General features: G+C 30.5%; 1 non-coding gene across 1 annotated transcript; it reads left to right on the top strand.

Moving 5' to 3' along the window:
• The first annotated feature begins 3,995 nt into the window (after positions 1-3,995).
• On the top strand, positions 3,996-4,069 carry Trnat-agu (transfer RNA threonine (anticodon AGU)). The gene has a single exon. It is a non-coding gene; the product is annotated as a tRNA-Thr (tRNA).
• The last annotated feature ends 19,626 nt before the right edge of the window (positions 4,070-23,695 follow it).

Here is a 23,695-nt window from a genome sequence, read left to right as displayed (position 1 = left end):
GGCAAAATATATACCTTTTTAAACTCTTAAAAAGTATCTAATCTCAGTACTAGCTTTGCCAGATATCCTGCTTTTCCGGTCAGGAATTTAGAGTCAACATTGGCAAGAACATAAAGCTTCAAGTTCCCATAGAGTGTAACCTAGTTTTTAGTATATGTCACAAAACTTAACTTCTTAAAAACCCTGTTTCTTGATCAAAAACCCTGTTTCTTGAAGTAGAAAAGGGGAATGTGAAATTTTATAAATGGTATTTAACTTCACAATTACACAACACCATGTCCTTACTGAATGGTTTTCATAAATTAATGGACATCTCAATTATAAAATGTTTAAAGAAATAAGTTGGTTGATAATATTACAAAAGTAAATGCTTTCCAGGCTAAATGTGCTAAATATTGGCCTGCACTTGGGACAAATGTTCAACATGGAAAGATCTCTATCACTTGTGAAGAAGAAACAAGGCTTGGTGGAATCATCAGAAGGATGTTTGCAATCTGCCTTAGAGAGGTCTTTTTAAAACTAACCTAATGTATTTTAGATAAATAAAAGTTATCAATTAAAATCCACTAATTTAAAGGCGTAAAAAATTCAAGAAGCATATATTTGTCTTTACATTGGATAAAAAAAGAATAAATAATTATTGTGATTTTGTCTAACAGTTATAAAAAGCTTTTATATAGACAATAATAATGTTTCCTAAACTTTATTTTGCAAAGTGTGTTTGTTCATACAAGCGCCAGATGGAAGTGTTGTTTTTGATTTAAGACTCATTCTGAAAGAGTTATTGTGTGTTTTTAAATCAGTCCTATCCAAACAGTTACACTCTACGCTTAACCACGCTATCATATTGCTTTCAGGAAACGCGTAAGGTTTCTTAATAAAGACAGTGTTGTGTGTTTCTTAAACAGGAACACCCCGCAATTTCATTCCCTGCTAAAACCACAGTGTCTTATTACTTTCAGGAAACGCGTAACGTGACTCAGTTCCAATACACAACCTGGCCCGACCATGGAATTCCAACGACAACTTCAAACATGATTTACTTGAGGAGAATGGTGGAAGAAAAACACGACAAACAAGCTCCTATTGTGGTACATTGCAGGTGAAAATGTTTTTTGATTTAATTAGAGAAATCTTGAAGGATTTTAATGGAAAAAAAATAATTTCCTAAATATATAATATTTTCTGGGATATGATAATTCTGCCCTTGCAAAACTTACAACCTTAAATTAATCATGTACAAAAAAATATTTGCCAAGGAAAGCTAATACAGTTGGAATATACTGTTCCTAGACTTTAACACAGTGTTTAGACATCAAAGAAATAATATTATGAAGGTTTGACTAAGCTTGAAATAACAGAAGTGTTGTTTAAGCTTGCGTACAAAAGCAACAAAGATTTTTATATTGGTTTGCATTGTACCAAATATGTATCTCTAACCTTAAATAAATCTGCTTTTTTAATCCACTCAACAGTATGATAATACAACTAGACATACCTATAACATTTTTTGTGTTGTGTTTATTTACCACTCATCCTGGAGTTTATATTATAGAAGTATTTATAATATTTCTTTGTTTTGTAAGGTCATTATTATCATCTACATTGTGATATACCTCTAGTGCTGGAGTGGGTCGTACTGGAACTTACATCGCGATGGACGTTTCGTTTGATCAACTCGACGCAGAAGAAAACGTTGAAGTTAGTCGAACTGTGATCAAGATGAGGGAGAACAGGACGGAAATGGTTCAGACTGTGGTAAGATTGTACTTTTTGTGGCTCTAGAAGTTTATATAATAACAAGGGATGTGCTGTACTTGGCATTTTTTTTCGACACTGAGACCAGATATTTTAAATAAAACGTATGGCGATCTGCTACCGAATGACTTCATTATTATGCCTAAACATGAAAAATCAATTATTCAGTTTGATGACACTAACAGATGATAAAAAATAGTTGCTTACTTAAGCAGAACCTTTATGATCATTTAAACCATACTAAACTCCTGTGCAAATGGGTAGACAAAAAAATGAAAACAACCCCTAATTTCATTCTTTAAGTGAAAGTATAGTATCACCAATAACAACAAGTTAAATTTTATACAATGGGGAAAATTGTTTTTGTATCTTCCAAATATAAATATGTTTGGTAAAAAATAGAAAAACTTCTTTCATCTGAACAAACTTATTTGCAGAGGTTTTTATCTAAATTGTCACCTTATGAGGTATTTTTCTGCCTAAATTCAGTTTTATGTCATTATATCAGAACTGCTTTTTAAACACATTTAATTTGGTAAATTTATTATTCCAGCAACAATATGTCTTCATCCACAAGCTTATAATGGAACATGAGATGTTTCCGACAAGTGATCGGACAATAACCGAACTATCGGATCTCACTGAAGATGACTTGTAAGTGATTCATATAATAACTCAATGTGTTAATAGCAGTGATGCCAACAAGTCATTTTGAAATAACTTAAGTCAAGTCAAGTCATTTGCAAAAATAACCAAGTCTTAGTTGCCAATTCATTGGTTCCAGTCAAGTTATTATTATTCAAGCAAGGTAATTTAAAGTTAAGTCATTGACATAAAAATAATACAATAGGTAAACTCGGCCGAATATGAGCAATAACTTAATTAAAACTAACAAAAAACAATATACAGCATGAAAAATGTTTTACCTACAAAAATTGAGATAAATTACCAAATTTTATTCAAAAATATTTATTCAAACACCTAATTTTAACCCAAGGTATATTACAAAATACTTAATAAGTGTTTGAGTTAAGTATTCATGTTAATTTTGTGTCGTGCTTATCTTACACAACAGTGTGGTCGCTTAATTTTATAAGTTTTAGAGCTGAAGTCATAAATGAAGAATTTAATCTTCTTTCTGAAATCCAGGCAATAGGTAAGTTAATAAATAAACATTTATAAATGCAACCAAACAGATTTACCAAAAAGTAGCGTTGATAAAAAAAAGAAAAAGTAAGAAAAACAAACTAAGAAAGAAACTTAGAAAACCTAAATGAGCTTGTTTTATTGTTTTATGATAAATATATTTTGCTTTTATGAGCATCATCAGTTGCTTATTCTGATTCTATTTGAAATAACTTACTGATGTTACCGTAGGAGTGAAACATATTTTTATTAATTTAATTGTTTTTGATTTTAAGAATCCTTAGTTGATTTTTTATTGAATAATTTAAAAACGGAATCCTTTTTTCACCAATCGTTTTCAGAAAATTTCTCAAAAAAAATTCTAAAAATATTACAAAACTGTTGAATTTTAACTCCTAAATAAAATTCCTCACATATTTAGGCCAAATGCAATCAAGAACAGACGGAGAGATCACAGTCATACAGGTAAAGGTGAAACTTACAAAAATATCTGGTCTTGTACATGTACATAGTGAACACATAAGTAATTGGAACACAATAGTTAACAAAATACACAGATAAGCTTCATTTTTTACTTTATATCATAACATTTATGGCTACTGTTTTATTGCTGGCCATTGTAGAGAAACAGTAAGAATCTTGGCTAATATTTTTTATTTAAAAGCAACTATTTATATGTTTTCAACTATTGTATTTTTGACGCTTGAACCTATTTATAAATTTCCTTTATTTATCAGGGATATAACTGTTCTACAATCTTTATTGCATCACAATCACCTTCTAGTGACAGACAAGCAGAGTTCTGGAAGTCAATGATTTATCAGCGAGTCAACTCTGTTGTGTGTTTGGAGGTAAGTTGTTGTGAGTGAAAATTATGACTTGTTTGTTAATTTACAATCCAAAGAAACAATAACACAAGTTTGCTTTGGTAAAAATTATGTGGTTATGAACATTTATCTTCATCCTGTCTTTTGATAAATATAATTCACCACTGAGCCTCATATACTATTATGAAAGTCCTGTCATGGTTGAGGTCGTGGGATGCAGCAGACAACTGGGCTATGGTTGCTTTTTGACTTGCTTCCCTCTGAGCCTGTGTAGCTCAGCTGGTAGAGCGACGGTCCCAGTATGACTGAGGTCGTGAGTTCGAACCTCACCACAGACATAGCATTTTCAAGCCTGACCTTGCTTGTTTCAAGTGATTAATTGAAGTCGGTTAACCACTCTAAAGGTTCCTATGTACTATGATATGTGTGCCTTTATTATCAGTATGATTTCTGGACGCACTAGTCTATGAATGATCAAGTGATTTCCAGTTTGGCCGGTGTAGTGAGTTTAAACCTCACTGCACACTAGTTGTTTTTTAGCCTGCCCTGCTTGCATTATTGATCGACAGATTCGGTCAGTCGCGATGGCTTTCAGTGTACTATAATACAAAAGCCGTAATCGTTGGTCAGTGCGACAAGAGCTAAATTGCAGAATACATACTTGCGTATGAATGTTTCATTATTTTAGTGTCATGGACATTACTTTTAAACCCAATGCCTGACTGATTGTTTGTGCCTAACAAGACAATGCATTTGTTGTTAATGTAACACATTTTCACACTTTTTAGCCTTATGAAGCTGACATGATTACTAGAAGTGGAGGAGAAATGGTGGACTTTGGAGATGTGAAACTCACAATTGAGTCAACGAATGACCGAGCAAGTTTTGTTGAGAGAACTGTGAAAGTGGAGATGACGTCACCAGTTAAGGTGGAGTAATATGAAATATATGTTGGACTAATAATATATATACTTATTATTACGCATGGCTACAAAAACATGCTGTAAATTTCCTTTATTAAGGGAAGTTTGGTAAGCACATTAATATTTAACCATTTTCATATATTAAATAAATGAATTGCAATGAGATATGCAAAGTAACTTGAAAATATTATTATTACAATTAGAAGTTTAAAATTATTTTTCTTTACCGTTATCCAACAATAAGGATTCAATTGTGGTGAAATACCTGGTTCTGAACACCTGGAAAAATGTTAACGTCCCTCCGAGTTCAAAGTTCATGTTGGAGCTGATCGATGAGGTTCAAAGGTCACCAAAAAGCCCACAAGAGGGCAGCAGAGTTCTGGTTAAATGCAGGTAAATCCACAAGGTGGCAGCAATGTGAAAAACACTGTGAATGAAATTATATGTTAGGCGGTTTAATGGAAGATGCACATACAAATGTGTTTAAAAGTGTGATCTAGTCCTTCTAAAGCTGCTTTTTCACCAACGATTATGATAAGTGGTAGGATTATTTGTAGTTTGCAATCAAAATTTTGAAATTATAGCTATTTCAGGCAGTGTTTCTTAAAGTGGTTAATGGTTCACCCCAGGGTGAATAAAATTTTTGCAGGGGTGAACCAACCAAAAGGGTGAATAAGGGTGATCGAAAGTTCAGGAGCATCCTATAGTCACTAGTAAACAACTTTCTGAAGTAAATCGACTACTGAACTGTTGATTTTTGGTGTTTTTTGCTTATTGTAATAGTTAAGTTGGTTTGCACACTGAGTGTATAAGTTAGGCCTACCTTATGTCCTCTTTTAGGAGGATTTGTCTCCTTTTTAGAAAACTGAATGGTTCTCCGAGGACGCTGAAAAATGTCCAAATGTCCTCTTTTTTCGCATTTCGAGTAAGTTGCTTATACTTTTAACAAGACTTTTAGATACATTGTATTTACTTCCAGAAAATACTTAAGCCAGAATTGCTGCTGAAATTGCTGGTTTAAAAAGGGTTTCTAGGGGGGCTCCAAGCAATTTGTAAGGGGAAGGCGAGCTCTAAGTTAATATTTAAATTTTTTGCAATAATTCTAATGGTATCATTTTCGTTTTGGTTGTACACCACTCCTACAGTGCTGTACAAACTCTGTTTTTGCCCAATTTAACATTAAAACTGCCAAAAAAATTTGCAAATCTTCTGTTATCTAATTTTATTTACTTGTTGCACAAAGCACAAAGTCTCTTTGAGTGCCATGTTTTCATATCATCGAAGGTACAACAGCCCTATTTATTTATAATTTTTCTAACTTATAGATAAACGATAAAATTCATCCACCGTTTGAAATATTTTTTATCCATATTTTATATAATTGGATAACAGGCTAGCAACAGGGGAACGAAATGTTTTGCGAAAAGCCTCCTGATTTTACAATTTAGCGCCAATTCAACCAATTAAATCCAATTTTTTTTAGCTTCACGCGACCAACAACAAACTTTTCTATTTTCAAGTTGTCTCAGTGATATTTAATTAAAAATTCCGAATTGCTTTTCGTAGGGGTGCAAGTCATAGAAAAATTACAAAGGGTGCCGCTGCTGAAAACAGGTGTGAATATGGCACGTATTTCTCAAACGTAACAATTCTATTTTCGTTTTACTTGCAGGCAAAAAATGTCCTCTTTTTGGGTGCTAAAAATATGGTAGCCCTAGTAAAACAATTTGGTGACTTTGTTTTGTGCTTTTGTTGCTTTATATATCTGGACTCGAGAAATTGTAGATTTGCAATGGTATAACTTAGCTTGAGTTGATCTTAACAAAAGTCGAAACAACTTAAGTCATTTTGTGCTGTTATATATAGACGAGATAGTTTTATCATATTATGAGACAAGGGTGAATTAAATCCGGGGATAGATGCTGGGGGTGAAAGAAACTAAAAAAGCTTAAGAAGCACTGATTTCAGGAGTGACATTACCACATTGCCTTATATAATCTCATGGTTTCATAAGTCCTCTGTAGTAATAAGATAGAATGGTAAAGGATATCCACGACATTACAAACTTGAAAGGATATCCACGACATTACAAACTTTTTGGTCACCAGAAATTTGTTATAACCATAGAATGTTGTAAGGGGATATTGACTCAGACACCAAAGTAGTAAATACCCTTACAGGTGTAAAGCGCAAAAGAGCGATTCGGCCTATCAGCACTTCATGAGGCTATTTACCTGGCTAACAAAGTATATCTAAAACTCGGAAAATTAAATTTAATGCTACCACCCAAACACTAACCCCATCCAAACTCAAATCAATATATATTCTTCCATTGGTGCATGTGTAAAAGAGCGATCGGGTCAAATAGCCATTTTCTAGAATGTCTGGCATAAAATGAAAGATATACATTACAACACAAAATATACATGAATATAACAACTAAAATGTTTGTCATCACTGGAACCTGCCAATTTACAAAACTGCTTATAAAATAAACTAGAGATTGCTGTCACTCAATGCCTTATAACTTCAATGTTATTTCATTACTTCACCTGTTGTTCAAAATAACTTGTTTTCAGCGATGGAACTGCGAGGACCGGCACCTTCATTGCTCTGATGAACATTCTGGAAAGATTGAAAGCTCAGAATAAAGTCGATGTTTTAAGAACCGTGAAAGATTTGTTCTTTTTGTATATTTGGGTTAATATGTTACTGTGTGTGGCCTATCATTGTCAATAAATAAAAACACTGGAGTGGTAGATCTATGATCGGGTGAAACCAAATAAAGCTAAAGTCTATTTTAGACAGAAAATAAGCAACTGCAGTGGAGACTTTTAAATAGGGGTAAAAATTGTAAAATATGTGTTATGACATCATAATGATGTACTTTACTCTACACCCCCAAAGTTTGTCTCTCTACATTGAATTTTTATTTCATGTAATATTTACGCTTTTTTCCAATGTACTGCGGTTTGATTTGCCAAAAAATTTAAATAGTTAAACCAGGCTTATTCTAATAAATTTTAGATTTAAAAATTATAAAGAGAATTGCGAAATTATGAAAAATTTCAATATAACATAAAATACAGGAAACACCTCTAAAAATACTGTAATGCACAATTATGTCAATCGTATTCCAAAACAAACGTTATAATAACACTTTTACTTATTTTCTTAAAGTCAATTTTTAGAAGTTGTATTTTTTTTTCTTAGAAGTTGTATTTTAAACAATATACTTACAATTAAACATAATAATAAAGTTTTACAAAAAAATATAGCAATCTATCACCAAGCGCATTTAGAAAAAAAGCAAGTACAGTATAAAATGGTAATATTACTCTATACGCATATAGAGTAGAAATTTAATATGATGATTTGTTGCTAGTAGATTGTTAAGTAAGTTAAATAAATTATTTCTCCTAGTTTAAGAAGCTTTTAGCAAATAACAAAACATGTTGTCAGTTTAGCTCTTAACCTGCAGTTGTAGTTTTTAGAACAGGGGTGGGCAATTTTTATGTTTTTGCAAATTTTGAGATTTAAAATTGGGAAAATAAGCCTGATATTAGTTTATTATTGTAAAATTCTTATCACATGTATTTTGAATATGTAGTTAAAGTTAAATGTAAGAAATGTGATAATATAAGCTTATTTAGATACTGACCAAATAAACACTTTATATTGTTGTCAATAAAAGCAGAAACTCCTAAGTGCAAGAATTAAAAAAATAAAAACATAACTCTTGCATACAGCTTAGACACAATATTGGAAAACACGTGCCCACACAAATCTAAATGTTGTGATTAACTAAAAGTAAAACAACAAACAGACCTACATTTCCTTTATCTTTTCTTACCATTAGGTTACACTTGTTACAGCAGTTAAATCGAGAGACCCAGCATCTTAGAACAACTTTTAGCAAAATATGCTAGTTACTGCGTTTATCATTGCAAACATTTTAGTAAGTCAATGTACAGGTAAGTTTAGTAACATTACACATATTTAAAATAAAGTAACTGTTTCTAAGTTCAGCTTTCTTTTATTTATAGTGAAGCACAGAACTTTCTTTACAATTCATTTAGTGTATAGTTCCTCCTTAAATGTATTAGAATGTTTTCAGTTGTAATTTAAGCAGGCTTTTTGTCTCACCAATGTTCAAGTAATCGTTTTTATGGGCATTTAATAATAAAGTAGTAAACGTTATGTTGTTGATGTCAGTTAAATCAAAAATGGTTTTAAAAGTTTTATAAAATAAAAAATTTCAGTTAAATGTTCTAAAGCAACTTTTTATACATCAAAAGTTGTACCAAATTTTTGATGATTTTTTTAGCAATTTGCAATCCAGTTGTAAATGGAGTTGGGTCAAAGGTGTTAAAGTTGTCAAATTATCTTTTGAATTCAAATGATGCTGAAAAAAGTTGTTCATTGTTAGGAGGACATCTAGTGGTGAATAATGATGTAAAAAAAAATCAAATAACAACATCGATGGCTGAAACCTTACGGACAGGTTGAATAAATGACATTTTATATTAAAGCCCATACAGAAGTAGGTATCATCTTGAGCGTTTGGAATAACTCATTGTTTAATATTATGATGCTACCTACTTCTGTATGGGTTTTATATTCTTATTAAACCTTACTACAAGCTCCAACCATTATGCTTCAAACATTTTATATTGATCGGTTAAGTTTAGTTAATCATCCTGTACTTTTGTTTTTAAAAATATAAAATTTTTATTATAAAATTTCAAAAGACATATTTTTTTAGGATACATTTTCATTTATTTTTTTTTCTGCAATATTAATCTTGGACAGTTGAATATATTAATAATATCTTGTAATATGAACAACATTTTTGAACTTATATTGCAGATGTTACAAGAGTTTGGATTTTCTACAACCCAAACGACAGTGTTTTTTACAATGCATTGTTTTACAAATACTCAAAATCACCTGATGAAGTGGGTGATTGGAAAAGCACTTCTAGGTTGGGACACTTGTCATACGTCGACCTTTACAACACGTCAGTCATCTAGAGTACATCATATTCTCACATTAGTATTCACATGAGTTTCAAGCAATTTAACACTTACACAGAAATGCAACCGGAAGAACTGGGATATACTTCTGTTTTGCTGATAAACTGCATAAATGGTCTGTTAAAATTGGAACATCGTGTGCTGGTGATGGTAAGAAATAGTTTGGTTTTTAGATTTACCAAGTTCAATAATTTGTTCAGCATGTCTAAACAGTCTTTCACAAACTGTTCCATTCCTAAATACTTATCAAACTGATGGTGTCAGGTTTATTCACCTAATCCAACATATAAAGTATTAATTAATTTCACAACAAAAATGTTGATTGTTTAATAGAACTGCAAAAACATAATGAAGCACTATTTTACAGGTTGGTATTTTGATTTTATGTTGTATGCAAATACATCACCAACCCCTGGACATAAAGCAATATTTATTTACGAACGGAAAATAGCTAGACTTTACTCGTTTCGTTTGACAGAGGTCATTTGTGACTCTTATGAAAATCACAACATTTCAGTTGGAACATTCTATGTACCAGGTAAAAATGTTTATGTTTGTTGCATATTTAATTAAAGCAAATTTTTTCCAATATTTCAAAGCATACTGGACATTGTTATGCTATCTAACCTGCTGTAAATTTTTTCTTTTTATTGTAGACAATAAAGTCTTACTTGGAGCCAAATGGAAATCCAAGCAATGGTTGTGGAGCGATGGAACAACAGCAAACTTCACTTCACTAAATAAAACAACTTGTCAGCAAAAAGCACTTTCTTATGGAACTAATGGATGGGAGGTGGTTAATGTCAACTGTACAACTAAAGCTTATTACATATGCCAAGTCAAATGTAAGTTCTTCATCTGTTAAAGGTAAAAAAACTCAAAATCTTTGAATGTAATGAAAAATGCTTTGTTTTTATTTTTATTATTATTGTTGTTGCAGTTACGCCAACTTTAAAAGGAACAACAATTAAATGCAATTCGTCAAACGCTACTATAATGTGGAACGATCAGTTTGGTAAAATAACAAAACAAACTGGACTCACAAACAACAAGGTAAGCTTCTAAGTTCACAATAAATAATCGATTTTTAACACAACTTTAACAGTTCCAGGTTGATTTATCAACACAAAATAATGGAACTGTTATTTCAATGAAGACATTTCAGTACAATGACTTCCAAGCAACTTTAAATGCACTGAAGCCAATGACTGAATATTCAATTAAGGTGAGATCACATTTGCACAACAAATTACTTTTACAGTATTTGTCACAAACTATTTTATATATTCTATTTTTTTTTTTCAGATCAGAGTTGAATTTATTGGCTGCAGCAACTTTTCAGTTGAAAGCAGGTTAAACTTGACAACAAGAGCAGTAATACTTCCAGATGCAGTTACAAGTGCATCGGTGATCTCAAGCAATCCTTGTCTGTTGCAAGTAAACACAAACCACACAAACATTATCTACTATAATGTGAGTGTTTCAATATTTAAAATACCTTCTTGATTTATAGCAATTTGAAAATATATGTGTATTCATGCAAAGAATGTTTAATTTTTATCTGAAACAACATATTTTCCAAGAATTTGAAATTAAGTTCAAACAAAACGTTTAACAGAATATACATTACAATAAATATCCTGCTAAATTTTTCACAAAATATCTTTGTTAATGCAAAACTTTAATTGTTGTTCAGTTTAAGTAAAGTACGGTAACGAAACCTACAACAAAACGTTTAACAATGAAACTTTTAAAAACTAGATTTCAGCAACTGATGGAATTCTAACAACCTATAAAAAGTTTGACGTCAGCAACACTTCACAACTTCAAATAAACACATCCCAGTTTATGGAGGGAACTAATATTAGCTTTACTGTGAGTATAACTTGGTGAACATAATTCAATAAAACTTCAGTGGAAATTAAAATGCTAATTATCTCTAACAGAAGTATGATAACTAACATCAGCATTACTGTAAGTATCATAAATGTTGGTCTGGGCCTTTATGGGGTAATCAATTTTTTAGTTACTTGAATTTTTTCTTCTTACAACAGCAAATATTTGATTGTATATTGCTTAAGTGAAAATATACGCAAACTTCAAAGATCTATTTATTCAACATATTACAATTTCTGACAACTCTTTTTTACAGATCCATGCTGTATTCTGTGAAGGTCAAAGTGAACCACTTAAGGTCAAAGGTCATTGCTTACGACCAAAGGTCAAGATAGAAACAACACAACATACAACTTTGGTAACCAACACAGCAGGTAACTTTATACAAAAAATATGCAACTTTTAAATTTATAACTGAATGCAATGAAGCACAATCTACTGAATCACATTAGTGGTAAAAAATACATTATTATGTACAGTATATTGAGAATTTACGTGTGATAATAAAACTTGTGTGTAATCAATAAACCTGAATAATTTTATGTTGTTGCAGAGAGCAGTAATGTTGTTGGAATAATAGGAGGGGTTATTGGAGCAATTGTTTTCATTTCCATTATGCTTATGATCATTTATATGAGGTAAGTAATTGTGAAAACATAAAATGTTATTGTTGCTTATTAAAGCTGATAATTATATTAGTGGCGTCACACATTTTTTCTTGTAACAAAATTAAAGCAAATTAAACAAATGATTCAAATGCAGATGCTTTTATTAAACCATTAGGTAATCTTCCAAGTGCCTTAATATATTCTTAATTATCACTTTCAGGAAATCTTTCAGTTGCATGAAAAGTTCACCCGACAATTCTAGTGCAGGTAAATTTAACTAATTAACTGTTATCATGATTATTTCTTCAAATGTTAAACATATTGATAACTTAAAGCAAGTAGAATTTAAAATATGTAATGAATTAAATCCAATATTGTGGCAATTTATGCTACACATTCCAATCTGTTTAAATATTAAACCGACAAACCAACAAGATAAAATCGTTACGGTAAAATATACTGATATCAAACTACACTCAGAAAAACAAATTATGTTTATGCAAACACCACATAAGTATTTGATATAACGGATATCTTTATTTGTAATTTTTTGTATGGTGCCAGTGTCAACCTTTTTAAAACCTTGTTATTTGCTTCATAAATTTTAATTTTATTATTTATATTTTACAGATGTAGCATCCAATGAGCATGCCGAAATAAACATGGTAAATATTGTTTTTCAGCTCTTAAGCAGTTTTATACTTGTTTCACTTAATTTAATGTTGTTTTCTACACAGGAGAATAGCAGACAATATGAGAATGTAAGAACTGGAAACCAGAATGCAATACAAATGAGTAAGTTGAAAAAAGCAATTGTTTTCTTATTTATGAATGAAATTTGCTAAATAAACAACCTTATGAGCACATTTAATTAAAAATTAAGATTAGAAAAAAATATTTGAAACTTATGAAACATTTTTGTTAGTATTTTGTTTACATTTCATGCCTTTTTTGCACTTTACATTTACAAAAACTATATTATATTTAACTTCTAGATTCCATGCAAGATCCTATCTACGAACAACCGGACAATCCTTATGAAAACTAACTTGATTTACCTAAAAAATTAGAACATAATTTCTTAATGGGTTCACAGATGTTGTATTGGAAAAATATGTCAATGAAAATATTACACCATAATTCTTCCACAGACTAACCGAATTTATAAGCAAGGCCAGACTAGTCTGTGGTGAGGTTTGAACTCACGGCCCAAAAATAACAGACTACGAGTTCTTTCTAAAATTTTGCAAAATCACACTTTTGATTGGATAATTAAACATGCTACTGCAGCTAAAATAAGCCTCTCTGTAGTTAAACTGGCCTAAGATAAAACACACATTAAAAAACACAAAAGTTGTCAGAAAACAACAGATTAGAAAATACTACTATTTGGTTAATATCAATGTATTTTTCTATAATTACATATCATATTGCAAAAATATATTTCTCAGCTTATACTGGTAGCTAAAATATCCATATTTAGTTGTAAATTGTTTTTTGCGTTTGAGTGTATTTTAAATTATATTTTTTGATTCATGCTCATGTATTTTATAGTTTTGTTAATGCAGTTTCCGAAATATTGTACTAATTTTATAAAAGTTTATAATAATATTGTAATGAATTTATGAAACAATGTTCATTATTACCTATACAAATAATTAGTTGTTCAAATTGAAACTAACTTCTAAAATAGTAAATATAGGGATAATCACTTGTATATATACATGAACATGTTATTGTTAAGTTGTTGTTTAGGAATATGATGATAATAAAGAAACATATTCTTGTGTAGCATTACAGTATTGTCAGAGTGTGTGATTTTACATTTCACTTATGTAAAGTTAGACATGAAATTATTAATTTAACGAAATCTGTTAAAAATTTTTTTTTTTTTTTTTTTGAGCAAACAGCACAATGCCAGTCATTTCTTATTCAGCTTTTAAAAGAAGAGAAAATAAATCATAAAATACACACATTTGTCTTAAGATATAGTTATAGATTAAAAATTACTTCACATTTCAACCTTCTTAAAAATGACAAACTAGCTAGTCTTACAGGAAATACATTCCTCAAGGGAATATTAAATAAGGTAAATCCACTTTGTTAACAGCAGGATGATACCTCTTATTGTCCAAAACAAATATAAATGCTTGGTCAATAGAGCAAAGTTATACAACAAATAAACATACATTTTCAACGTGAAATTGCTTGTACTAACAGAATGTGGCAAGCATTGGCATATGGTTGTTTCTCAACTCGCTTCCTTTTGAGCCTGCATAGCTCAGTTGGTAGAATTGGTAGAGCGACGGTCCCGGCTTGACCGGAGGTCGTGAGTTCAAACCTCACTGCATGCTAATTGTTTTTCTAGTCTGCTCTGCTTGCATCATTGATTGACAGATTCGGTGAAGAGTCTGCAATGGCTTTCACTGTGGTTTGTCTATATTTATCTTTCTTATAATAAGTTGAAGTCAAATCAGTTAACAATGTGTGAAGAATTTTCAATAACTACAATTATTACGTTTTTGAGAAAGCTGATGTATAAATCTGGGAAAAAAATTCTGGTATTTTTTATTATTGTAATAATCATATCAAAACAATAAATGTATTTTACAATAAATCAAAACAATAAATGTATTAACAATTTATTTTTTTTTTAATAAAGTTAATGTAAGTAATGTGACATTTAGGCTTATTCAGATACTGACTAAATAAATACTTTATATTGTTGGCAATAAAAGCAGAAAAACCTAACCCTAAATTAAATCAAATATTAATTGCAAGAATTGAAAAAGATAAAAAAGCCTTGCATACAGCTTAAACACAACATTCAATCCAAACAACGGTAGATATCCCCACACACAAATGCCCACACAAATCTAAATGTTGTGATTGACTAAAAGTAAAACAACAAACAGACCTACATTTCCTTTATCTATTCTTACCATTAGGTTACACTCAGTTACAGCAGATAACAAGGTATTGATGAAGTTGTTCTCTCAAATATTTTATGTTTATGCAATGTTATTATTTTTAAAGGTGCCAATTTCAGCAAATCAATACTAGTGTAAATAGTTTTAAATAAAATTTGTATGGAAAAAAACTAATAACTCACACTATATTATGTATGGTTACGCTTAGTTAAAGTAGCTAGATTAAGCATCTTAATTATTATGTTTTTATACTTGTAGTTAAATTAAATAGAATAACTTTTAGCAAATATGCTTATTATTATTACTTTTATCTTTGCATTTTTTGCAAATCAATGTACAGGTAAGTTCAGAAAATGTTTTATTATTACAAACATAATTTGAAATAAAAATAACTATTTGTTAGTTTTGTCTATAACTTGATCCCTTGTTCAGTTTCGTTCTATTATAAGTTATAGTGAAGCAGTGAAGTGTTATTATGATTACTTTAGTGTATAGTTCCTCTTAAACTATCAAAATGTTTTAGTTGTAATTTTGGCAGGTATTTTGTCTCATCAATGTTCAAGTAAATGTTAAATACGCATGTAATTAATATGAAAGGTTGATACTAAAGTAATGAAATCATAAATGGTGTGAATTTTTTAATAAAATAGAACAGTTTTCAGTTAAATTTTCTGAGTTGTAACATATTTTTGTTGATTCTCAGCAATTTGCAATTCAGCTATAAATGGAGTTGGGTCAAAGGTGTTGAAGTTGTCAAATGATATTTTGAATTCAAATGATGCTGAAAACAATTGTGCATTGTTGGGAGGACATCTAGTGGTGAATAATGATGTGAAAACAAATCAAATAACAACATCGGTGGCTGACACTTTACGGGCAGGTTAAACAAAAACATTATATATTGTTAGGTTAAGTTTTTATCCCGTACTATTGTTGTTAATCCACAGAAATAAATAGTGACATTACAATGTCAAAGAAGTAAAGTGGTTAAGTTGATTTTTTAAAAATTTTGGTTTGTGCAATGGTAATCTAGACCAGTTAAATAACTTAAGACTAAAAAAATAATCTTAACCAAAAAAACATTTTTGATTTTATTTTGCAGATCTTACAAGAGTTTGGATTTTCTACAAGCGAAATGACAGTATTCATCTAAACGCATTGTTTTACAAATACTCGAAATCACCTGATGAAGTTGGTGATTGGAAAAGCACTTCTAGGTTGGGAAACTTGTCATACGTTGACCTTTACAACACGTAAGTCATCTGGATTACATCATATTCTCACATTATTCATCACATGAGTTTCATGCAATTTAATACTTACACAGAAATGCAACTGGAAGAACTGGCATATACTTCTGTTATGCTAATGAAAGAAGGTATAAATGGTCTGTTCAAAACGGAACAACATGTGCTCGTGATGGTAAGAAATAGTTTACCCACATTGGTTGTTTGAATTTGTCAAGCACATCAATACAATAATTAGTTATTATCAATCTATCAATTATCTGCATTGGAAACACTAGATTACTTACACAAATCTGTACAGGGTGTCGAAACAGTCTTTTGTAGACTGTCCCACTTCCAACTTAACAGATTCATTTAATCCGGGATTTTGTTGGTAAACTAATTTCTCAACGGAAACTATTAATTATATAATTGAACTGCCAAACACACTTTGCTGACATTTTTAATAAAGCATTACTTTACAGGTTGGTTTTTTGATTTTATGTTGTACGCAAATACATCACCAACCCCTGGACATAAAGCGATATATATTTACCAACGAAGGATGGTGCCCATTTATTCGAATCGTTTGACAGACGTCAGTGGTGAAGTTTATTTCAATCACGAGTTTACAGTTGGAACATTCTATGTACCAGGTAAAAATGTTTATGAAATTAGTAATCTAGTCCAAAATAAAATATAAATATTTAATAAAATTTAAAAGTTACAATTATTTGCTGCCTTGAAGATGACAAATACCCTTTAAGAACATAATATACATCTTTTTCTGAAAGTTTTTATCAATAGTTAAGCTAATTTTTTTAGATATTTGTGATATATTTTAGGTTTATTAACTGATTTTGTTTAAAAGTATATTGGTCATTGTCATGATTGCTCTTAGAAACAAAGTTTTGACTGAAGAGTTTATTTGTTTTAATAGTAGACAAAAAAGTATTACTTGGAGCCAAATGGAAATCCAAGCAATGGTTGTGGAGCGATGGAACAACAGCAAACTTCACTTCAATAAATAAAACAACTTGTCAGCAAAAAGCACTTTCTTATGGAACTAATGGATGGGAGACGGTTAATGTCAACTGTACAACTGAAGCTTACTACATATGCCAAGTCAAATGTAAGTTTTTGAATTAATTAGGCTTAAAAAATCCCATTAAAATTTAAATATGAAACCCATTAAAATTTAAATCTGAAAAGGCAAAGTTTTTGAATATTATTATTGTTGCAGTTACCCCAACTTTAAAAGGAACAACAACTAAATGCAATTTGTCAAACGCTACTATAATGTGGACCGATCAGTTTGGTAAAATAACAAACCAAACTGGACTCACAATCAACAAGGTAAGCTTCTAATTTCACAATAAAATATGGATTTAATAAAAGTTTACCAGTTCCAGGTTGATCTATCAACACAAAGTAATGGAACTTTTGATTTCAATAAGCTTTCTAGCCTTGATAATAACTAGTTCTTGGTACAATATAACTTTATATATTAGGTTGATGTGTCAACGCAGGAAAACGATTTAATTATTCAATCAAAAAGTATTCAGTATATTGAGTTGCAAGCTACAATAAATACACTCAGACCAATGACAAAATATGCAATAAAGGTATGTTCTCATTATGATTTACAAACAGAATTTTCAATGAAACATTCACGTATATGTGTGTTAATAACTGAGATCTAGCCCTTCGAAACGATTACGGCTTACATGTAGTTAGTACATCAAAAGCCATCACAGACTCACCGAATCTGTTGATCTATGATGCAAGCAGAGCAGACTAGATAGTTTTTCTAGTTGCAATTATGAGTTCCAAACAAAATTTGAAAATTAACAATTTTAACTTTGTTTTTTCAGATCAGAGTTGAATTTATTGGCTGCAGCAACTTTTCAGTTGAAAGCAGGTTAAACTTGACAACAAGAGCAGTAATACTTCCAGATGCAGTTACAAGTGCATCGGTGATCTCAAGCAATCCTTGTCTGTTGCAAGTAAACACAAACCACACAAATATTATCTACTATAATGTAAGTGATTTCAAATTTTCCGAAAATATTTCTATTTATTTTAACAAGAAAACATGAAACTTGATGTTTCTTTCTCACGTCAGCACAAACAAATATTGACCTAAAGCTTATTCCATTGGTTCCTATTTTTTAAATTTCACTGTTCAGGTTTCGGCTTCAAGTGACATTTTGACAACACATCAACTTTTTAAAGCCAAAATCAACAATTCATTGAAAATAAACACAACAATGCATCCAAATGGAAGAAATATTACTCTAAAAGTAAGCTGCTTGTTAATGTGTACAAATCAATCAAAGTAAAGTAATGTGATTTGTTATGCTGTATCGATTTTCCGTCTGATAAAAAACCAAATATGTTTACTGTTTATGCTTTTTTATTCAAAAATCTATTTTTATTTAGAGAAGGTAATATCGTTGTTAAAATCATTTAAATTTCAAACTTCAAAATTAGCAAAAAATATTGAATTATTCAAATTTAACTTAATGTCGTTCCCAGATCCAAACTCTCACATGCGAAGGGTCAAGTGAACAAAGTGAGGTCAAAGGTCAATGTGGAAAAGCAAATAAAGAAAATGAAGTAACTGAAGTAAATATACAAAAAACGATCACAGGTAAATAATATTTTGTTGAACATAGTATAATCATCACATTTATTTAAAATATATTGCACAGAAATCTAGTTATTATGTATTTTATTTTAGTTATTATGTATTTTATTTTAGTTATTATGTATTGTGTTATATTCTATTAATATAGTACTTTCTATTTTCATAATCATTATTTAGTGAAAACAGTTGGTTATGTATTACATCAAAATTTGATAACCCAAGCTGCTTGAAAGGTTGTAAACAATAAAATGACGATTTAATCGAATGTTGTGACTATAGTATATTTATCACAATTACAAATATGTGTATTGTGTTCCAAAAATAGATAAATATTTTTTTTACCTCTCAGTAGGCCCGATTGTTGGAATAGTTGGAGCAATAATACTGGCTTTGGCTGCAACGGCAAGTTTATTCTTTATTGTGAGGTAAATTATCACAGCTTCACCATATTGTTGGTTATTATATTTGCAAATCAGTCGTTCATTACTTTTTTTAAATAAATATGTTACATAGATAATGGCTTCTAATCTATCTATATACTTGTTAAATACAATATAATATGTATTCTAAAATTTCTTTGAAGTATGTATAATTGTAAATAGTGTGTAGCGTACATTTATTACAAATAATGTTTTTAACCTTAAAAAGTTTATGCATAAAAGGTTTTATTACAATAAAACCCTTGGGTACACTATGCAGTATACATAGATCTATAATGTAGCTTGATATAATACATTGCAAAGCCAAACTGGTTGAGATTGATATAGATTGACATCCTCTTGATTAAGACATTTGAAATTACTGAAAACAGCTTAATCAAGCTGATGTCGATCTACTCAACCTTTTTGGCTTTGCAATTCATTATTAAGCTTAATAATGCCTTGGTCTAGCAAATCCTTGCATCATATTACAGGAAACGCCGAACTGCCAAGAAAAGTTTGCCGCCTAGTCTTGATGTTACAGGTTTGTTTTTGGAGTTTGTTAAGATAAGGACGGTCAGCATACAACTAACCTATAAAGTTTGTCTAGTAATTTTAATTACTATTCAGTTTAAGGCTTTCAAAAATTTTCTAAAATTTATATAAGACTATATTATTAAAACATTTATACTATTCCCAGATGGACCAATTGGAAATAAACTGGATCAAATAAGTCTTCAAGGTAAGTTAATATAGGAAGGAAGTTAATTAATCACATTTGTGTTTAGGCACAGATTTAAAAGACAGAAATAAGCATTCAAGGGATTTGCTTTTATCAAATTAATGCTCTCTCACACTATTTAGAAAATCATTGTAGAAAAATTATAGCTTATACAGTTTTAATGGTTTAGTTATTAGGGTCATTAAATTGTATGTAGCTGGTATCATTTACACTAAACCATGGAAAAAAGTGGTTTTGGATAAATTAAAAACCTATTTTCTACAGCTGCCAGCAATACTGGAGCTCCTGAAATCTTGCCAAGACTAAACATTGAAGAGCCAAAGGTATGTAGAAATATGCATAATACAGCACTACTTAATTAAATCATTTGCACTTTTATAGACTGAAGTATGCCACTATGAGAACTTTAATGGAGATGGCAGTTCTACAAAGCCACAAAGTAAGTTCTTAATGTTATTTCACTGTTACTTATAAGTATGAGTGAATAACTAAAGACAAAATCAAGGAATCAAACTATAAAACGCTTTTAGAAACTTGGAAAATGAAAACGTTGTTTGAAGAAAAGGCTGGAAATAACATGATGCTATTCACCATAGAATTTCAGGTAAGTTTATTGTTGTCTGTTAGACAATGCAAAAAGCTTTTAGAGCAACTATTAATAATAATTAAATGATTTCTTTGAATTTGAAATCAGTTGCTGTCTTTAAGTCATGGATACCTACTAAAATAAACATATTCAAATTCATGCTGTTTATTGTAATTAATACTGGAGTTTTATAGAAAACATTCAAGTAAAGGTAATAAATAGTAACAATGACTTACTGAGCTGAATTGCTAATATATTTTTCAGGAAATTGTCAATACGAGCAAAGTCAACATAAAGGAAAATCATTTCTCCCAACTTCCACAAAATGCTGAGAAAAACAGATACAGAAACATACATTCTTGTAAGTTGTACTAATTAAACATTACCAAGTTGTGTATTAAATAACATAAAAACAACAACTCCTCATTGGAAGTATGTATTTTTTTAGTTTTATTATTGTAACCAAATATCTTAAAGTTCAATGTGTTTGTAATTGACATTGTTAGGGTAAATAATAAATATATGAATCTTCTTTTTTTAGACTGTTTAATATAAGATAGGTGCAAAGCATAAATAATTTAATAAAATTTACAGAAATATATAGTTCGCCGTATAAACACATAAACCATCAGTATCTTAATTCTTATGAATCAATTAAACATTATACACATTTAAAGTTTTACAGTTATTGCCTGTACAAAATTTTTGTTAAACAAAAGTGTAACAAATTCTCCCACAGTTGACCATGCTAGAGTTGTACTTGGAGGACAAGGACAGGATGATTACATAAACGCTTCTTTTATGGAGGTAAACAAACTTGTTTCCATCTGTTTTTAAATAAATAACTCAGTATGCATCGTTTGATGTTAAGTTAATTATTGTTGGCTTTATCTGTGTTGTGGCCTTTTTAGAATAAAGTCTTGTTTAAAAGTTGTCTGCTTACACGAGGTCTGCGACACGCTGTTAAGTTGGAACGAAGATTTGGTGTAACATTTATTTCGTTTCTGTATTCAAAGACATTTAAGTTTGACACCTTAATCCTTCAATAAATACTTCTATATAAAACAGCGTTAAAGATATTAACAGTTTGTTTAATGAAACACACACACACATATGTGTGTTCCAACTGAAATCTAGCACCCCGGCTTGACCGGAGGTCGTGAGTTCGAACCTCACTGCAGGCTAGTTGCTTTTCTAGCCTGCTCTGCTTGCATCATTGATCCACAGAATCAGTGAGTCTACAGTGGCTTTTAGTGTACAGTTTAAACTAGATCACAATTCCAACATACTGTAGCAGTATATAAATTGCCAAAAATGGCATAACATTTATTTGTAGCTTGTTTCACGCTGTGCTTTAGAATTGAATAATTTGGATGAATTCTTTCAACATTTGCCATTAATATCTTATAGTGTGTTTTAACAGCCAACCAAAAAAATTAAATCCATTTTTTATAAAGGGATATTCCAAGAAGAATAAGTTCATAGCATCTCAAGGCCCCAAGCCAAACACTATGGGGGATTTCTGGCTGATGGTTTGGCAACAAAATGCTTCAATCATCGTCATGCTCACTGGAATAAAGGAAAGGAACAAGGTTTGGGAACTAAAATGTCAATTATTCTACCTGGTTAAAATTGCCAGGCTTAGTAGTGCCTTTTTTAAAGCGAGCATAAACAGACATTGTCGTCAGTATATTTTAAGTCAAAGATATACTGACAATGTCTTTTAAGGCAAAATATATACCTTTTTAAACATCTTAAAAAGTATCTGATCTCAGTACTAGCTTTGCTAGATATCCTGTTTTTCCGGTCAGGAATTTAGAGTCAACATTGGTAAGAACATAAAGCTTCAGGTTCCCATAGAGTGTAACCTAGTTTATAGTATATATCACAAAAGTCAACTTCTTAAAAAACATATTTCTTAACCAACTAAAAAAGGGTGTGAACTTTCATAAATGGTATTAACTTCCCAACTATACAACACCATGTCCTTATTCAATGGTTTTTATAAATTAATTATATCTGAATTATAATGCAATTTTTGATGAAATAAGCTGGTTGATAATATTACAAAAGTGAATGCTTTCCAGGCTAAATGTGCCAAATATTGGCCTGAACTTGGGACAAGTGTTCAACATGGAAAGATCTCTATCAATTGTGAAGAAGAAATAAAACTTGGTGGAATTATCAGAAGACAGTTTGCAATCTGCTTTATAGAGGTATATATAATGGGTTTTAGTTATAGATAAAAATGCATTTTAGATAAAATAAAAAGTTGTCAATTTAAACAATTAATAGAAGTGTCTTTTAGAGTCATTTGTGTGTAAAGCTTGGATCTAGATAAAAATTTGATACAAAATAAACTTGTCAATTTAAATCCACTAATTTAAGCGCATTGGAAATTCAAGAAGCATATATTTGTCTTTACATTGGATAAAAAAGTATAAACATTTATTGTGATTTTGACTAAAAGTTACAAAAAGTTTTTATTTAGACAAAAACAACTTTTCCTAAACTTTATTCTGCAAAGTGTTTTTCTTTATACATATGCTATGGAATTATTGTTTTTGGTTTAAGAATCATTCTGAAAGCAGTATTGTGTGTTTTTAAACCAGTCATATCCAAACAGTTACACTCTACGCTTAACCACGCTATCATATTACTTATGGGAAACGCGTAAGGTTTCTTAATAAAGACAGTGTTGTGTGTTCTTAAATCAGCAATACCCCGCAATTTCATTCCCTGCTTAAGCCACAGTGTCTTATTACTTTCAGGAAACGCGTAACGTCACTCAGTTCCAATACACAACCTGGCCCGACCATGGAATTCCAACTACAACTTCAGACATGGTTTACTTGAGGAAAATGGTGGAAGAAAAACACAACAAACAAGCTCCTATTGTGGTCCATTGCAGGTAAAAATGTTTTTTGATTTAATTAGAGAAATCTTGA

Source organism: Ascidiella aspersa, chromosome 6 (assembly GCF_963924565.1).
Source record: "Ascidiella aspersa chromosome 6, kaAscAspe10.2, whole genome shotgun sequence".
NCBI classification, from domain to species: Eukaryota; Metazoa; Chordata; class Ascidiacea; order Phlebobranchia; family Ascidiidae; genus Ascidiella; species Ascidiella aspersa.
Note: the sequence above shows the minus strand (reverse complement) of the source record. Positions and strands in the feature narration are given on the sequence as shown.